This window comes from Camelus bactrianus, chromosome 5 (genome assembly GCF_048773025.1).
Source record: "Camelus bactrianus isolate YW-2024 breed Bactrian camel chromosome 5, ASM4877302v1, whole genome shotgun sequence".
NCBI lineage: Eukaryota > Metazoa > Chordata > Mammalia > Artiodactyla > Camelidae > Camelus > Camelus bactrianus.
In genome coordinates this window covers 65097773-65116883 of record NC_133543.1, presented here as the reverse complement: position 1 = coordinate 65116883, position 19111 = coordinate 65097773, and the positions used below count along the sequence as shown (strand labels likewise).

The 19111-nt window shown below is 33.7% G+C and overlaps 1 protein-coding gene across 2 annotated transcripts in view; it reads left to right on the top strand.

The window, feature by feature from the left end:
* Positions 1-19111, top strand: part of CALCRL (calcitonin receptor like receptor) — a 94641-nt gene that overhangs the window by 12094 nt on the left and 63436 nt on the right. The window contains exon 2 of one of the 2 annotated variants that reach the window (XM_010960016.3): positions 6463-6530. The exons of the other annotated variant lie outside the window; for it this stretch is intronic. The gene's annotated coding sequence lies outside the window, so the exon portion shown is untranslated. The remainder of the gene's footprint in view (positions 1-6462; positions 6531-19111) is intronic. 2 annotated transcript variants of the gene reach the window in all.

Genomic DNA, 19111 nt, shown 5'->3' with positions numbered 1-19111 from the left:
ATAATAATGCCGTAACAAAAACTGTATTTTGTTTTAATAATTAGTCTACATTCAGTTCATTTTTGGTATGTTTATATGTAACATGACAGTTCAACATTCTACAACACATTTTCCTTGTCCCAAGTAGCTTAAAATAGACAAAAATAATAATAGGAAAATAAAGCTGAAACCAACAATAATTTTAAGGAGACCAAAGAGTGACAATTTCTAATCTGGATGGGCTTGATAAAATGGTGGAAAGGGCACTTAAACTTTACATAATAAAATTCTCCATAGAATTTTCAATTCAAGTACTTTGCACTTAAAATTGGAGTGCAAAAATGACTAATTTCTCACAGTGAGCAGAGACACTCCACATTTTCTCAAGCTAGTATCAGCCCCTATAGTGAGAAATGGGTACTCCCAGCCTGTTTAGAAAAAGGCAATGCCAACATGTTTGTTTACCCTCATCTAGATTCAGCAGAGGCACCACACATTCTTGAGAGCCTTTTGTAATAGACTGCTACTTGTAGGATGAATAAGGCTATTTTGAACTCTGAATTATTATCTAATATTAAATTAAATCTAAAACAATTTCTGTCAACTAAAAAGAGTTTCACTAGTTATTATAACTGACTCTCCATTTCATAGTGGCTTTAAGGGTATAGAACAAAGTTTATATCTTTTTTTTTAGCAGTTCTGCAACTCTTATATATGCTGGATCACCTTGACTGTGTTAAGTACATCTTTTCCAGGAGATTGATAGTAACGTGAGAGGCGTAACTAGCTAGCCCATAGCAGAGGCTATGATCATAAGTTGATTCTGTAAGTCATAATGTTCTCCACAAACAAACGATATGAACAATTCTCTGATTAGTTTTATTTTAGCTAATCCCTCTTACTTTCTAGGTCCTCACCTCATTTGTTTGTAAAGGAGTGGATGTGCTCTCCTGGTTTACATGTATCGCATCGCATTTTTTTAAACATTTTTAATTGATTTATAATCATTTTACAATGTTGTGTCAAATTCCAGTGTATGGCACAATTTTTCAGTTATACATGAGCATATATATATTCATTGTCACATTCCTTTCTCTGTGAGCTACCATAAGGTCTTGTGTATATTTCCCTGTGCTACACAGTATAATCTTGTTTATCTATTCTACAATTTTGAAATCCCGTCTATCCCTTCCCACCCTCTGCCCCCTTGGCAACCACAAGTTTGTATTCTGTGTCTATGAGTCTGTTTCTGTTTTGTATTTATGTTTTATTTGTTTGCTTTTGCTTTTGTTTTTTTTTTAGATTCCACATATGAGCGATCTCATATGGTATTTTTCTTTCTCTTTCTGGCTTACTTCACTTAGTGTATCACATTTTTTAATTGCATATTTTTAAACATATAATTTAAAAATTGTACAAACCCTAAACTTTTCTCCCTTGGAGTAAAACCAGGTCAGGACTTGTGACAGTGTCTTAGTAAATTGCAAGGTGAGAGGTTTAGAGATTCAACCAGAAGTAGACGAAACTAGAAATGAAAGGAACAAAATTAGGGAGTGAAGGACTAATCAGAACAGAGAAAAGGTTCAGAAAAATTCTCATCTAGAGAATAAATATGTATGACTGTAACAATGTAATTAACTTTGTAATTATGGCTCATTGAGTCAAAAAACTGATAAAAAGCCAGAGTGAGGGATGGGATTTGTAAGTAAAAGAAACCACAAAAAGAAAATGAGAGTGAACAGAATCAAGAGAGGAAAATAAGGAGAAGATAAAAGGCTAGCCTATAAAAGAAGATAAATTAGGACGTATTTTATTTGCCAGAAAGGTTAGGAAATAAAAATCCAGCACTGAACTGTATCAGTTAAGATGTGGAGATACTTTGGATACATGGCCATGGACAAAAAGTTAGTATGCAAATACCTTCCAGCTGCTTGGTCTAACAGTGTGAACAGGAAAACTTTATCTGCTGTTTAGTTTGAGGAATGGGACTGAGTGTTAAGCCTAAGGGTTATTCATTCTGATAAGAAGTGAGGAGTGTTTATGAAGAAGTTGTGAGAAGCAAATACCACCTCCTGGGTGGTAATCATGTTCTAAGACTTGGACCCAGATGGTGGAGATAGGGCTCTACTTTAAATAGTGGAAGGTTCATAGTGTCTGACCTACTGGGAAATCTCTCTGTCTAGGATAGTTTCTCAAAAGGTAGCCCAGAAATTAGGCTACGTTAATCAAACCACATTTAAAACAGCAGAGCTTGTTTGGTAAATTGCAAATCTCTTGGCTAATTCCAAATCTACCAAACCAGTCTAGGGCTCAGCAGACAGAGGGAGGTGATGCTTAAGTGATCCTTGTGTGCCTTGCAAACAGCTTTCTCTTTACTGAAGTCTGGATATTGTGAGAATAAGACATGATAACATGATTAGGCTCAAATTTACAATAACAAAATAAAAGTGTGAACAAGGCACTGGTTTAAATCAAGTGATTCTCTTTCTAAATGATGAAATAATAAGAATAAATTCACAATGAACTACATATAAATAACAAGTCATCAAGAAGTGTATTGCTTTCCCTTCTAATTCTGCCTTTGAGAATTATTAGTTTTGTGATTTGAGGGGCATATTTTCCATGTCTGAATTGTAACTTAAAAGTCTTAGGAACTTGGTAACAATCCAAAATACAACTTTCCTTTTTCACTGCACTCCAGGGTAAATACGCACACACACAAACACAAATCCACACATACATACACAAATCCACACATACATACATACATTGATTCACAGGTTGTTCATCATTGATATTCCAAAATTTCCTCCATATAACTAAGAAAGTAACCTAAATTCAAGTAACATCCACACATCTAAATCATATTTGTAAAATTCAAAGTTGTGAGTATACTGTGATTTAACAGCGAAATCTTAGAAGGGGTCTAATCTTAACGGTATTCTGACCAGAAGTAAACGTTCAAATTGGATCAGGACTGTGTGAGGGAGGCATCCCCGTCTCCCTCCCAAGCCCCCTGACCTATCTGAAATACATTGCATTTTTATGTATTTTGATCCATAGATTCACAAAAAATTCATGATTCCAACGGAATCAATCTCTGTATTCGGTCCTACAAAAGCTTGTTATAATTTTTTAAAATCTCATGCATATTAAATGTTATGTATAACACAATATACTGTCTAAATAAATAAATGCCTCTGTACCTATAACCCATCTAGTCCATCCTGTTCCTCCCTGATTAAGCCACACATATGTCCCCAGGAGTAAACCATTAATCTATACATATACTAGTCCTTCATGGCATGACCACATATATATGTATTTCTAAGCAATGTATTATTTAGTTTTACTGTTTTTATTCTCATTTTGTGCAAGTGGAATCCTTCTGAATATAGTCTTTGGAGACTTGCTTCTTTCACTCCGCATTATGTTTTGGAGATGCATCAGTGTTAATGTGTGTAACGGTGGTTCTTTATTTTCACTGCTGCAGTGTTCCATGGTATGAACGCACAATGTTTTTATCCTTTTTCCTGCTGAGGGACATTTGGATTGCTTCCACCATTTTGCTATTACAAACAGTGAAGCAATGAACTTACTTTTTTTTACACATTTCTGGTACATATGTGTCTGAGTTTCTTCACGGAATATATTTACAAATGGGATTTCAGGTTCCCTGCACTTTTAAGTACTTGTACCAATTTATACTCCCACCAACAGTGTGTGAGGTCTCCATTGTACCACATCCTTTTCAACACTTTGCTTTACTGTCAAACATTTAAATTTTTGCCAGTCTGGTGGACGTAATGTGATATCTCATTGTGGTTTTAATTTGCATTGCTCTGATAATGAATCACAGCAAATTTGTATGTAAAACAAATTAAAATTTCCCTCTAAAACACTTGTTTCTAATTGGGTAGCAGTGACCTGATGTTGTTGAATTATGGTTAAACCACTTTTTGCTTATAATTATTTAAGAAAAGGACTATTTTTGGTTAGGTAGTCCAAGGAAAGGAAAGATTATGTTTTATTGCTTTTAAAACTAGGAATGTATGAACAGCATTTATTATGAAAAAGTACAGAGATTGATAATACTCAGAATCACACCCCAAACTTTCTATTTCCTTTTATTCAAAAACCCCATTAAATATACATCTTCTTTAAAAATAGAGAGGAAGAAAATGAATAATTCTATTCAGATGCATGTATGCTTTTTAAAAAAATAGACTTTATTTGTTACAGAAGTTTTAGATTCATATCAAAATTGAGTAGAAGGTAAAAGATTTTTCACATAACCTCTGTCCCTGCCCTCCCCTGTTGTTAACAAACATACCACCAAAGTGATATGTTTGTTACAACCCATGAACCTATATTGACACATCATGCTCACCCACATTAGGATTCACTGTTGGTGTTATATATTCTGAGTTAGCACAAATATATAATGATATGTAATGTGTGTTTTTTATAATCTTTTGAATATTTTAAATCGTTCATGGAGCTTACAAGTCTCCTGAAAGAGATAATATCTCTCTACTGTTGTAAAAATTATTTCATATACATAAAAATATCAGAGAAGGCATTGGAGTTTGTGTCTTTCACATAATTCCTCATTTTGGAAACCACTTGATTGCCCTTTTATCTATTAGCTAATATATTTCTTCAAGGTTCTGATTTCCTCTTAATAAAAACACAGGTTTGCATGTTTTTCTTTTAGCTTGATTGTTATGCTTCACCATGGCAACATTACATCAAGAAAGCTTATCCAATATTCTTATGTAATATATTTGTTTTCTATGTTTTTAAGGTTTAGTTGATTTTGATTTCACTGTCTAATCACTTCAACCAATGGTGCTACTTACACAAAATTAGCTTTCTTTTGAGTTTTCTCTAAGTATCTCTATCGTTTTTATTAAGGCTGTATGATATTTTCTTTGTATCCTCTCTTCTTGGGTATTAATCTATTTTTTGCTACCACAGATACTGATATTTTCAGAGGAAAATAGAAGTAAGATCAGGTATTTTATTAACATGTGCAACACATTTACTGACCGAAATTAACTCATCAATAGATTCTGTGATGGCCAAAAGTAATCATTGACATATTTGTCTTCTACTCATTCCATATCACCAAAAAGGTTCAAATATTCCTTCATAGCATTTTCAGCTGGGATGAAAAATGAAATTTCTAGAACCAGGCAGATAAACAAACCAATAACACTTGATGGTCATGCCTATTTCTAGTGGCATTTTCTAGCAAGTTGGGAAAATACTCAAAATAAACTTCAACTTTGAACCCCATGAATTCCATATGAATGCCATAAAGCCTAAAACAGACAAGAATTTTCATCTTTTCCAAAGCAGCTTCTAGAAAATCCAGACTCTAAATATATACAGAGTGTCTGTTGATGTAACAAATTCGCCTCTCTTTAATATGACCAGATCATGATCCTAACTGTGACATATATTAGGAAATTTATAATATATAATAAGTATTAAAGTATGTTAAAGTATAAAAATTTACAAAGTAATTCAAAACTTTTTTTGATTTATATTTTAAAAGATTTGATTACAGAGATTGCTTTTAACTTAAGTTTTCTTAATGCTTTCAAATTTTCATATAAGGATCCCTATTGAGTTCATGGATATCCTTGACAGTAATTCAGAGATTATTGTTATAAGTAGCAGCAAATTGATTCATAGGAGCAAGTTTAATAAAAGCCCCTTAAATCACAATATGAGCTACTGGAGATAAATAATTTGCAAGTGCCAAGTTGACATTTTTGAAGTTCTACAAGTCCAAATAGTACTGTGTAAATGCAAAGCAAAGTAAACTAGATTATAGCTATATCTTGCCTTCTACATTAGTTTGATTCTAAAAAGATGCATGTAAACCATTTATATATGTTAACTCTTGGTTTAGCAATGATGAATCTCATTTGTTAGTGATACCCTGTGCTTAAGAAGAGTTAAATCTCATTACTGACATGATCTAGCGTCTGGCTTCCTCTTTGCCAAGATGTGTGTCACTCTTCCGTTGCAATGACTCCACTTTGATCATGTTGGCCGTTTTTCTGTACTTTGAACCAAGCCACATCATTCCCTTCTCAGAACCATTGACCAAGCCATCCTTTCTTCCAGAACAACCTTTCTCCTGAACACTTCAGGACATCCACCTCTTCCTAGTGCTAAGGTCTTGAACAACAGGGACCATCCTCCATGTTTGGGCCCCGTAAAGTCCTCATCCTTAAGAAATGAAGTCCAAGAACAAAGTTCTTGATTACTTTCAGATTAGCATGGTGGCAACCTAGATATGCCTGATACATCCCCTCCTAACATCCCATTAAAATTAAACATTTAAAATACATATGTTTATGATTAAAAAAAAACACACTAGCATATACCTTTAAATTAAGTTCTATAAAATCCCACGACCCACTAATACTATTACCAAATTCACAGGAATGTTCTCTTGTCATCCAGGGTCCTGCGATGATACACCAACCACTTGTGCTGCCACCTGTCAAAACTATGGATGGCCCTACTTCCAGGTATTGAATATGAATATATTACAAAAGAACATTCATGATCTAATGAAAGCAACATGTTGGATTTCCAATTAAGTTGAGGATAATATCATTATGTTAACAATCATAAGAAAGATTTCACAGAATGATGCATAACTCCAAATAACTTCTGAATCAAGGAAAACTTTGAAAGTCAATCTAACAAAATACTGACAAAGATGACCTCTGGACATGTCAAACTTACAAAGTTGTTTCCTTGAAACCTTTGGGTATGGACTTATCTCCTATTTTTTGTTCCCTTGGCCAGAGCATTTAGTGTTAAATTAATTTGAATGGATCTTACCAGATTTAGTAATATTAGTAATTTGATAATATTAGCCACAAACATCACACACAAACACACACATAAAAAAATTATAATGTCTGTGGCTAATTTTATTATAATTGTATGTATATGTTTTTATATATGCATATGTAGAAAACAAATTATGTATAATGTATAAAATAATAGGGCTAGATTGCTCATTTGCACTCAATTCCTTTGCTCTGTAGAGTTCTTTGTTTTCTGATTCACAGTCACTATTATATTCTCATAAATGGTTGTAGAACTTTCCTGTAATTGGAACATAAGAGGCTAACATTTATAAATAAGGGAACAGGAAAATGGGGGGTGAGCTGAATTGAAGATTTAAGTTGATCTAGATACTATTTTTACAACCCCCTGGCAAAGCAGTTTCAATTTCAATCCTGGACGTTAATTTCAGGCTTCAGGGGCTTTGGTGACTCCAAAAAGATTACTGTTACAGACGGATGTGTCTTTTTATTTATATTTAACATAATAGTTTCACATCAACTAAGAAATTAATTATGCAATTATTATTACACCTCACATCTCCTTTCCTGACGAAATTAAAGTAGCTTTCCTGCCCTCATTTATTTTTAGACTGCAAAGTGTTGAACAATTCCATCATACATCATCCTAATACACTGTGATAGCATTAATGAAAAGTAAAGGCTTTGGAATTATTTTATCTTAAATTCAAAACTGAGTGATCTAATTCCTTCTTCTAACTTTTAAATTCCCAAGTCATTCTGCTGGACCCAAAAATAGACCCTCTGTAATTAAGCTTTGTCCCACAGCATGTCTTTGGGAACTCATCATTGTTGTTCCATCCTTATGTGTCAGCTTCCTTTGCTCAGATGACTCACTGTTCCTTAGAGCAAGGTTTGAATGCTCCAAGTGCCTACTTCTATCTGACAGCTGGATTTTTCTTCCTGAACTATTTTCTGTGAAGTGGCGCCAGGTCAATTTTTATAAAGTCCCATATTTTGCTTATTGAAGACGTATAGGAAAGAACATAAATGGAAGAAGATTCACTGACTAGGCAAAAACTGACTTTTGACTTCCACTATCTGTGAGTACCAGTCGTCTTCATGTGGAAATTAAGAGGATCGCACAATATTTTTTCTAAGTGTCTTTCCAACTTATAAATTCTAACATATATTGGATAGTTTGAAGGAGACAAACTGGAAGTGGCTTGAAGATGAAAGGTTCAAATTTAAACTGGTTTCTCGTCATTAGACTGATTTCTGGCTTGTAGGGTATTGGTAAAATGCTTTGTGAGATGTTAATAGGCCTAATGGTGATTTTTAAAATTTCATTTCTAACAAGGACAGTTTAAGATGGATATGTATTTAAATTCTAGCAAGAAAAGGGTGGGAAATTATCTTTGGAGAGATTTAAAAATACAACTGAGAGTCAGGATTGCAGTTGGCTATCATATTAGTTTGACTCATATGGTTTAATTTTAACCTAATAAAAGGAGCCCACACCTAAGACTTAGGAAAGGGAACTCCTTGCCTCAGCTCATCTACTGCTGCTGTGGGACAGAGGCGAATCTCCAAACTCTCCTGAACTTTCTAAATCTGTAAGATGAGCAGGTTAGACTGTGAGGCTTTCAGGTCCACACCAGCTTTGAGGTTCTAGAAATTCTGACCATAACTACTCTGAATTAAAGACAGGAGCTGGAAATAAAATATCATCTCAAGTTCTCTGTAACAATAATGTGATTTGTAATAGCTCAGTTCCTCTACCTTTGGATGTTTTTGCATTGCTTTATTTACATAATCATTCAGTAGACTCTGAAACTTGACAGATGGAGAAGAGGTGAGAAAGAAAAAAATAAGGAGAATATCTCTGGCTAGAGTGAATTTTGGCAATAGAAGGATCTGTTTCTAATTATCACTAAAGTTTTATATTCTTACTGAAAGTTCTGATTCCAAGAGAGTAAAAATATTAACTTTTAAATTTATAATAATTTAATAGGCCCATTTTCACATTTAAATCTTAATCCAACTAAAACAACCTCAGATAATAATTTTTTCCCAAATTGATAGACAGTTATAGCAATACTTTTTATTAAATAATTCATCCTTTCTATTACTGATTTGAAACATAATGAAATGGTGCTATTTACTAAATTATATTAACAAAATTATTTTGGATTCTATGGTCCATTTGTCTTGTTATTGTTTGTTATTTGTTTGGTTGAACTAAATAAGTAAAATTATTTATTACCTGATGGCATTACATTTATATATTATTTGGGGGAACAATTAAGCATCTTTATACATTTTAGTTTTGCATCTATTAATACAAATGTCTCTCTTCTTATTAAAAATCATTTTATGTCCATAAAATAATTACATATTTTCTTCAAAATGGCTCTCCACGCAGGAGTGCCTGGTTCTTGCAGATCGATTAAGACTTTCACGCAGAGCAGGATAGATGTTTTCTCTATAAACAATATGAATAGTTCAGAGAATCAGGAGTGAGTCAGTCAGAGAAGTTAGAACAGTGAGAACTAAATTAAGGTAAATTTAGGGGGAAAATGTAGGTTTTCCATTAAACTAATGAAACTTAAACTCCAGGACTTTTACTTGAATAAGACCCTTTCTTAATTTCGTGTTTCTGATTTGGTGTTTTTCGTTGTTGTTGTTGTTGTTGTTGTTTTTGTTTTTGTTTTTTTAAAGCGGACTCCTATAAGCATATAATTTTTCTCTAATCCAAGAGCATAGCATCTAAATCCCCAAGTTGCAGTGATTTGGTTGCTATATCTCATCTGTTAAGAGGTTGAGGGCAGACAAGGAACAAGGGGGGCACCGGTGTGTAGTATGAGAGACTGGCCCCCGAGGACTGGCCTAGTATGTAGCACATCTGTCCTGCTAGCTAAGCTTTTGACTTATGCATGACATGTAAATAAATTGGAGTTTGCTTGCTCCATCTGTAAAATAGGAGATTAAACTAAATCTGAAAAAAAACCCACACAAACAAAAAGTTGCTCTAAGTAAGCTCTAAGATCCTCCCTAATTCTAACTGTTCCTGATCACTTTGGCTCATGGTATTATCTCTGTCTCTGAGGTGCATTTCACATTCTCTTTTGTCCTTTAATTTGTCACATCCACGTTTCTTGTCCCCAAGCTAAATTAAAGAAGCACCTCTGAAAAGCTATTTTAAATCTCTCTGTAGTACACCTTAAAGTGCCTATAAACGCAATAAGTACATTTACAAATTGTATTAAAATGCTCCCCCCAAATTATATCCTTATTGTTTAAACTGTGTTTATAGATCAACTTCGTAATTGTCTTACCACCCCTTGAAAATTTTATACCACACTGTCTTATTACTTAGAGCTAAAAATAGGTAAACTAGGATACGTAAGTATTCTTATAGACATAATTAATGACCTGTTACAAAAAGTAGATATAAAAATATATAACATAGATTTCTTAAATGCAATTTTTAAAGAGTCAAAAGATGCAATTTCCTAATAGAATGTCCAAAAAATACCTATTCTCATCTTGCTGTGTAATAAGCCATGTTTCCAATAAAAATCAACCAGATGAAAATTATGGATTCGACAAAATGAGTTCAGTGCAACTGATGAGGAACATTTGCTATATATACTCATCATTTATGCTAACTTACGTATCTCACATGCAAAATAAATAAAGCATGAACCTAAGTATCACGCACCACCTCAATAACTCAGTACTTTTATTGATCCAGTGACCTGAGGGTCTCATCTTCAGTGCCAAAAATGTCTACTAATATTCCTTCTAATCTCAAAAACATTTCTGTATTACTGTGCATCCTATAAATAATAGTATTCTTTATAAATATACTTCTCTGAAACCTAACTTTTAATCACTCTCTTAGTGCATAAAGTTGTCCTACTTTGTATTAATTCCTGAAATAGTCCTTTCTTTGATCTTTTAAAAGTCCATACACATAAATTGCTTATAAACATAGTAGACCTAATTGGAGATTTTCATGTGAAAGATTCAGGAGGGATTCACATACTAGCAATGTACACAACTTCAAATCAAATGGTAGACATCACCATTTTTCAAATGTCACTTAGCTCTTCCAGTATCTATTTCCAGCCCCTCTCCATCTTTCTGGATCTACTCTCTTCTTCCTCTTTATCACTCATTTTCCTGCTTCCCTTCTAGGAGTGAAAACAATACATTTTCTGATCTTGATTTATGGAGAGGAGATGTTTTCTTCTTATGTGTGAGCAACTGCTAACATTTATGGCCATGTGGCTGCTCTACCCCATGGTATTTTTTATGTATTTTACCAGAAGAATCGTTTCTTCCATAATAGGAATTCTGGTGCCAATGTTAATGATAATAATCATTTAATATGTTATGATCATAATTTTTTAATAATGACAATTTTTCAATATTTAATTTAATAGGTAAAAACAAGTTGTCACTGAAGTTTAATGGGAACCATGTTGTATATAGTATAGATACTATAAACTTTCCTACATTTATTTACTTATCATTTGTTCCTTTTCACATATGCTTTACATTAAGTTACAATTTGTCTTACTCATTTTTCTGACTACAGTGCCCAGCATAATAGTTCTCAAATGCAATGCATTTTTATTTTTGGTAGAATTGAATTTCTTCATTTAATATGTGTTACACTTTAGACCAGTGATCTGCAAACTGGGGTATGTGTACCCCCTAAGGAGTAGGCAGAATCAGCTTGTTTTACAGAAATCAGTTTCCAGATTCTTAATCTTCATTTGAACTCCATCCTAAAACTGATCTGCCATAGAAAATGCCTACGGTCTAAGCTTTAGGCTAGTTCTTCTTTTTTTACCTTTTCTTTCATAGTGTTCCTTTTACTTCTTTATATGTGCGCACACACACACAAAATTTCACTATTCTGAGTCTACTACAAAGCATTCCTGCAAGGTATAACAATCTTCCAGGCCTTAAATGAGGGCACAGGGACAACGGATACATTATGTTTGCCTTGCTTCCTTCAAAAGGACATGTGAACGTCCCCTTTTCTTCATCTCATTAATAATGTATTTCTATTAAAATTTTACTTTTGAGTTTAAAATTATGTATCAAAATTTGTAAAACTTGATTATGTTTTGATCTAGAGTATAAATCTAGAGCAAAACTGTCTGGGGCTCAAATCCTGAATCAACCAATGTTTTTAATCACCTGGCAAAGTTAGTAAACCTACTTGTGCTTTAGTTTCCTCATAGGTAATCCTGGGTAAGTAGTGCCTACCTTACATGTTTTTAATAATGCGATCATAAATTCTGAAAAGGTAAATACTACTTTTTAATGTATTATAATAGAAGTTTGCAAATCAGCTATTATATATCATTGGTGTTTCCAGACTTGGTGGCCACTCTGTATATGAATTAATAGACACGAGTAGAGGGAGGAGTTTTTAGTGCTTTAATTTAGTAAGCTTTCCACATTAGCTGAATTTCAGATGTATTCTGAGAAAAAAATACATGTAATGGAAATGAAGAGAAAGAAGTGTGTTTGTTCACATAAATCTATTAGATTAAAAAGCATAAGACTGCATTTTTTGGGTCACGTTTTGTAGTGGCTGATTTGGTAAAGTCTGTATCTTTGTAGCCAGAACATCTCTTCTTACGTCTTGTTATTAATGTCTATTATTGTCTATTGCTATCTTTGAAGGCTAAATGCATCTTTAAAAATTTTTAGTAGTGAACGGAGAAGAGCAATTTTTTCTCTTACAAGCCCTATCTAAATATTATAATATAAATTGTAATTTCTGTTCTATTACAAGTCTATTGCTGGAAGTTCCTTGGTCCCATTTCTAGGCACAGAGCTTTTAAAAGTCCTATATTGAATCTTCTAATATATTATGGTAGGACTAGGAGGAGCTTTGAAGTTTTTTTATAGAACCTGCATTTTTGAAATGAAAAACTGAGAAGCAAGCAAATAAAATGACTGGTTAAAAAAAACAAAATAGTAATCTGATGTCACAACCAGAGTTAGTATCCATTTTTCTTCAATACACTTGTATTGACTACTCTATATATATGGCCACAAACTACCTAATCATGTTTCTTAGAAGTTATCTACAGGTAGCATTCTATTCTTCACATAAATTTAATTTTTCCCCATGTTCTCCTTTCTTATATGTTTAACTTGGAACCTAACAAAGCATTCTCTGATATTTACTCTAAGATCATCACTATTGTTAGACAGATTTGATAAATCTTCTCTTTCATATGCCCCAAAACAAATTGCCACATATTGTTCAATCTGAATTTCAAAAAACTACTCCATTTTGGATTCATCTCCAGTCCATTGTCCACTGAATTGTCAAATTATTTTCTAATTGGTATCACACAATATGCTGATGTTTTAAATTTCAGGATACTGGTTGCCACAAAAATCTCTCATGCAGTTTCGCTGCAAATGTGAACAAATAAGCAGTGTGATAAGTGAAAGATGTTTCTGTTTTAAACATTTTTGGTCCTATCAAATAACTTTCTGAAATTGCTTTCCATAACCTGACATGATGAGGGTACTACTCAGTTAACACAGAGCACACACATGTGCTTAAAGACTTGGTAGTCACTCTGTCTCTACTAGGTCTCTTAATTGCCATTTTATTGTATTTTTCTCTTTAGCAAGTGGGACCTGTTTAGCACCAGGGACCTAAGAAACTGACTGGGCAATAAGTTATGTTGAAAAAGGGTTGAGAAAAGATATATTCTATCACACAAGATAAAGTTGGACTTGTTAGCAGGAGCATCAAGCTACCTTCAAACAGTGGTGAAGTAGACAAAAATAAAGATAAAGCAGAGACTGTTCACTAAATCTAACTCTTTTGAGTCATTGATTTTTTAAAATTGAAGTATAGTTGATTTACAGTGTTTTGTTAGTTTCTGGTGTATAGCAGAGTGATTCATTTATACGTATATATTATTTTTCATATTCTTTTTCATCATAGTTTATTACAAACTATTGAATATAGTTCCATGTGCTATACATTAGGACTTTGTTGTTTATCTGTTTTATATATAGTAGTTAGTATCTGCTAAGCCCAAACTTCTTATTTATCTCTCTTCCCTTTGGTAACCGTAAGTTTGTTTTCTATGTCTGTGAGTCTGTTTCTGTTTTATAAAAAAAGTTCATTTGTATCATATTCCACATATAAGTGATATCATATGATAGTTGCCTTTGTCTAAAAAAAGAAAAAACACCCAATCAAAAAATGGGCAGAAGACCTAAATAGACATTTTTCCAAAGAGGACATACAGGCCAATAGGCACATAAGAAGATGTTCAATGTGCTAATTATCAGAAAAATACAAATCAAAACTACAGTGAGATATCACTTCACACCAGTCAGAATGGCCATCATTCAGAAGTCCACAAATGATAAATGCTGAAGAGAGTGTGGAGAAAAAGGAACCCTCCTCCACTGTTGGGGGGAATGTAAATTGGTGCAGCCACTTTGAGGGACAGGATGGAGGTTCCTTAAAAAACTAAAAATAAACTTACCATGTGATCCAGCAATCCCACTCCTGGGCATATAACCAGAGAAAAATATAATTTGAAAAGATACATGCACCCCAGTGTTCATAGCAGCACTATTTACAATAGTCAAGACATGGAAACAACCAAAATTGACAGAAGACTGGATAGAGTATGTGGTATATACAATGGAATACTACTCAGCCATAAAAAAGAATAAAATAATGCCATTTACAGCAACATGGATGAACCTGGAGATTGTCCTTCTAAGTGAAGTAAGCCAGAAAGAGAAAGAAAAATACCATATGATATCGTTTATATGTGCAATCGGAAAGAAAAAAAAAAAGACACAAATGAATTTATCTACAAAACAGAAACAGACTCACAAACATAGAGAACAAATTTATGATTACCAGGAAGTAAAGAGGGTGGAAAGGGATAAATCAGGAGTTCGAAATTTGCACCTCTTGGAGAGTGATGGAAATTTTAGCTACCTTGATTGTGTTGGTGGTTTCATAGGTATATATAGCTATCAAAATTCATCAAATTGTACATCTGAAATATGCGTGGTTTACTGTACAGGAATTATACCACAATAAAGGTCTTAAAAATTTTAAATACTTTTTAAAAAAGGTATATGCAAACCATTTTTTAAAACTGAACAGAGAGAAACAACAAGGTCCTACTATATAGCACAGGGAACTACATTCAATACCTTGTAATAACCTATTCTAAAAAAGAATATGAAAAAGAATACATATATATTTGTATGACTGAATCACTACACTGTACACCAAAAACTAACACAACATTGTAAATCAACTATACTTTAATAAAAAAAAAGAATGATACTAATAAAAAACAACTGAACAGAAAAAATGTGGTATGTTATATACAATGGAATACTATTCAGCCATAAAAAAGAATGAAATAATGCCATTTGCAGCAACACAGATGGACCTAGAGATTATCATACTAAGTAAAGTCAGTCAGATTGAGTCATTAATTTTTAAATCTGCCTGAATCCATATGTTAATACATTAGTTTAAAAATAATTTTCAACTGATAAAGATCACTTGATCACTTGTGGGTATAATTGGGTGTTCATACTTTATCTTGAGGATGTTTTTAGCTCATTTCACAGGAATCTGAATACTTAGGATAAGTTCCCAGAGACAGCATACAGTAACCAAAGGTATTTGAGTTAGGGGACATGTTTCTAGTCAATTCTCTGCCTGTAATCAGTTGCATGAACGCAATCAAGACATTTCACTTCTTGAGTCTGAAGTGTCCTCATCGACAAAGTAAATATTTTGTCTCACTACATAAACTTTCAAGGTAGTTTCATAGTATAAACAAGATCCATTTAGAATTTACGGATGCCTCACTACGTGAACTTCCAAAGTCATGCTGTATACTGTTACACTAATTCTGAAAAGGAGATCCTTTCTGGAGTCAGAAAGATCTCAAGCTTTATGTGATTGTTCATAAAATGAACAATTTCAAGATGGAAATTACATAGCATTATTTAACATGGTCCACTTTTTCCCTGAAGTATGCTTTAATGCTCTTAATATAAGCAAAGAAACAATTCAATGTAAGAGAATGGTGAGGATTATTTATTTTAATATCCTCTCTCCAGGATCTAGCATGATGGTGGGCACACAGTAAGGAAATGGTCCATGAACATTGGTCTTTCGGGAATGGTTTTGCTCTGGGGGGTAGTATGTGCTTCACATAAACATTAGAATACTGCTGATAAATGTCTGCATGGCCAGTGAGTATTTGAGGGGAGTGAAATACACTGGGTTCCAGAAGGAGTTTTGGTTAAGAGTGTATGTTTAGGAGTCAGAGTCTTGGGCTTGAGTTCTAGCTTCTCACTTCATTAGTGAGATGTCTTTGAATTTTTTTATCTGGAAAGTAAAAGGGAGAGTGTAATAGTCTGTTACTCTTTAAATTGAATATGACAGCATTTTACAGTTGCTGGGACAGTGCTTATCACAGAGTAAACACTGAATAGTGGTAGCTATTACTATTTAAATTATCCTGCAATTCTGATATCAATTGTTTTTATAAATAACACCAAAATAAGCCTTGGTTTATCATCGTTTATTTCCTACTATCTACTTTTGATTTTTTGCTAATAAATTTCTGAATGCCACCCCATTGAATTTCTGACAGTTTCTGCTCTCCTTTTATGAGTTAGTGGAGCCAGAATAGGATGCTTGGTCCAAACACCCCTCTTTATCCGCACATCCTACTTTCCTCTCCCAGCATCCATTTGCTTTAGTAATATGCAAAGGAACTTTCAATGTTGCTGAGGAAAGAAAGAAGAGGTTGTTTTGTTTTGTTTTATGGGAACTAATCTACAGTGATGAGACTCAGGAGGGTGACACGGCACCTATGCGTGACTGGGCATTTGGAATGGTCGGAGCTGAGAGGGAGCTCAAGATGAAGCAAGCATTTTCATGAGTATAGTAGTCAAACTCTGGACAGGAAGTGTGCTTAGAGTCTTAGAGCCCAGGTGGCAACACAGCAGAGAGTAACATTAAATACCATTTTCTACCAGTTCCGCACAGGCACAGCAGGACTCTGGGCCCAAGAGTTGAAGACTTTGAGAGCATCAGGAGACAGAGCCTTCGTGTTATCATTTTCAGGATAGTAGTAAGAAATACCAAGGGTAAGGTCACTTCCAGTGATTCTAGTAGCAGAGGGCATAGAAAAAAGAAGTCAGTGCTAGAGAAAGACGGGTGTGTGTTGGTCCTACAGAAGAGACTGGCCTGTGAAGCATTTCTTTAGAGTTTTCAAGAGTCACATGGGACTTGGCAGGATGCTGAAGGTCCCATGTTCTAAGGTGCAGACAAAAGTAGAAATTTGGGGGTTATTGATAATATGATTTGATATCTAGAGGCTTCTGGAGCCTAGAAAGATTTCAGTCACAAGAATAATTATGGAAAAGTTTATTTAGATACTATTAAGATAAATGTTTAACTAGTATGAAACCAAAAGTAAGTTTCAAAGTATTTGAATTTATGAAAATAGTAAATGAACTACGAGATTACCTAGCTGATTTGAGGTACTTGGTGCTCTTACATGAGTCACCTGGCAATGAGAAGGTATGTGCTATTTCCTAACAGATTATTTTCAGATGGGAAAAAATGAATACAGCTACTTGCACATGGGAGGTCCTGCTACTTATCTATGTAACCGTAAGGATTAATCTAGTCATGGCTTAGACAGTTCGACCTAAGAAAGGTAACATGTAAATTCTTATACGTCAGCATTCACAGGTACCTTCCCTTTCATGTGTTCAGAGGAAATTCTCAAATGGCTTTGAAACCCTGAACGTAATCCCTTCTCAAAACCCATGCAGGGCATTCAAGATTCTGATATGTTGTCTACTTAGAAATGAACTTCTAGACATGAATTGTTATTGTGTTTGTGTGTAAATAACCTAAGACTGGATACTAGAATTTATCTTTCTTTCATCTTCTTTTCTGGACACTAGCCTTCCCCACTCCATGTTCTTATATCCCTTACATGTATGTTTCAAAATTCTTCTTTCTTTTCACTCCAGATACCACTCAAACACATATACTCCTGAAATATAAATTCGTGTTATCTCCTGCCAAGTTTAGATTCCAAATTAAGTTGCATGAGGCTCTTAATGATTTGGTTTCCTCCTGCCAGTATTTGACAATAATTCATATCTGGTTTCAATGTGTCCTTTTAATAGATATAAAAAAAAAAAAATTGGGGCCTGCCCTGAGCTTTGTTTATGGCTGTAGGCAAGTAGGTGAAACTTGGCAAAGCATCATCCTCTGCACTGATCTTCACCGTAGGGACAGCTGCCTCTCCCTATCCACCCACTTCTCTTCCAGAACATCTCAAAAGAAGAAATATAATTTTGACCATTAGCCTATTTGAGCTGTACCTTCAACCAGTTTCGTTCTAATGTCATTTTTATACTTTGAAAAAACAGTGGTTCAGTAAATAAGCTATACTTTAGGAACAGCATGTCATAATCTCATGAAAGAACTCTGATCTCTTCCAGAATTAGTTCATTAAATGATTCTTTTAATGAGACTGATTCTTGATACAAAAGACAGAAACTTTTAAATTCATCTGGCAAAGATACAATCTTTTAAACACATGAACTTATCAATAGGTTTGATTAACTTCAGGCGCTACATAAAAATTATTTTTAATGTTCTTATTATGAGGGCTCATTTAGAAATGTTAGCATCTATTTCATTTTGTAGATTTTAGAGTACTTTCTATCAGGAATGTGTGTTTCAGTGTGACAGTGGCAAATGATGGTTCTGTGATTAGTAGGGCAAACAGGTTTAAGTCAGCATAGGAAATAGTCTCTGCTTCTAAAAAGATGAGCATGCGGCTCCTGAACTAATTGTTATTAATCATAGCATTTTTCAACTGCTATTTTTAATGACTTAATAGTATGCTATTCATCTTCATAATGCCTTGAGGCAGATAGCATAGATCCTTTAGAGGTAGATTTATGCCTCTAGTTAAAATAATCTATGGAAGCCCTTTTTAATGCATTTTGATTTAACCTGGCATACAGTATTTATTTTCTTTAAGTAATAGCCCTTTAGCAAATGAAAATATATTTCTTTGTTTTAATTTTGAATAAATGAAAGGGCTTATTAATAAGAAAGTGTTTAAAATGAGATAATTTTTTAAAATACCTTTAGAAAATTCTTGGAAATTTTTCTTCAGATTTTATTTAGAACCAAGCCCTCAGAACTA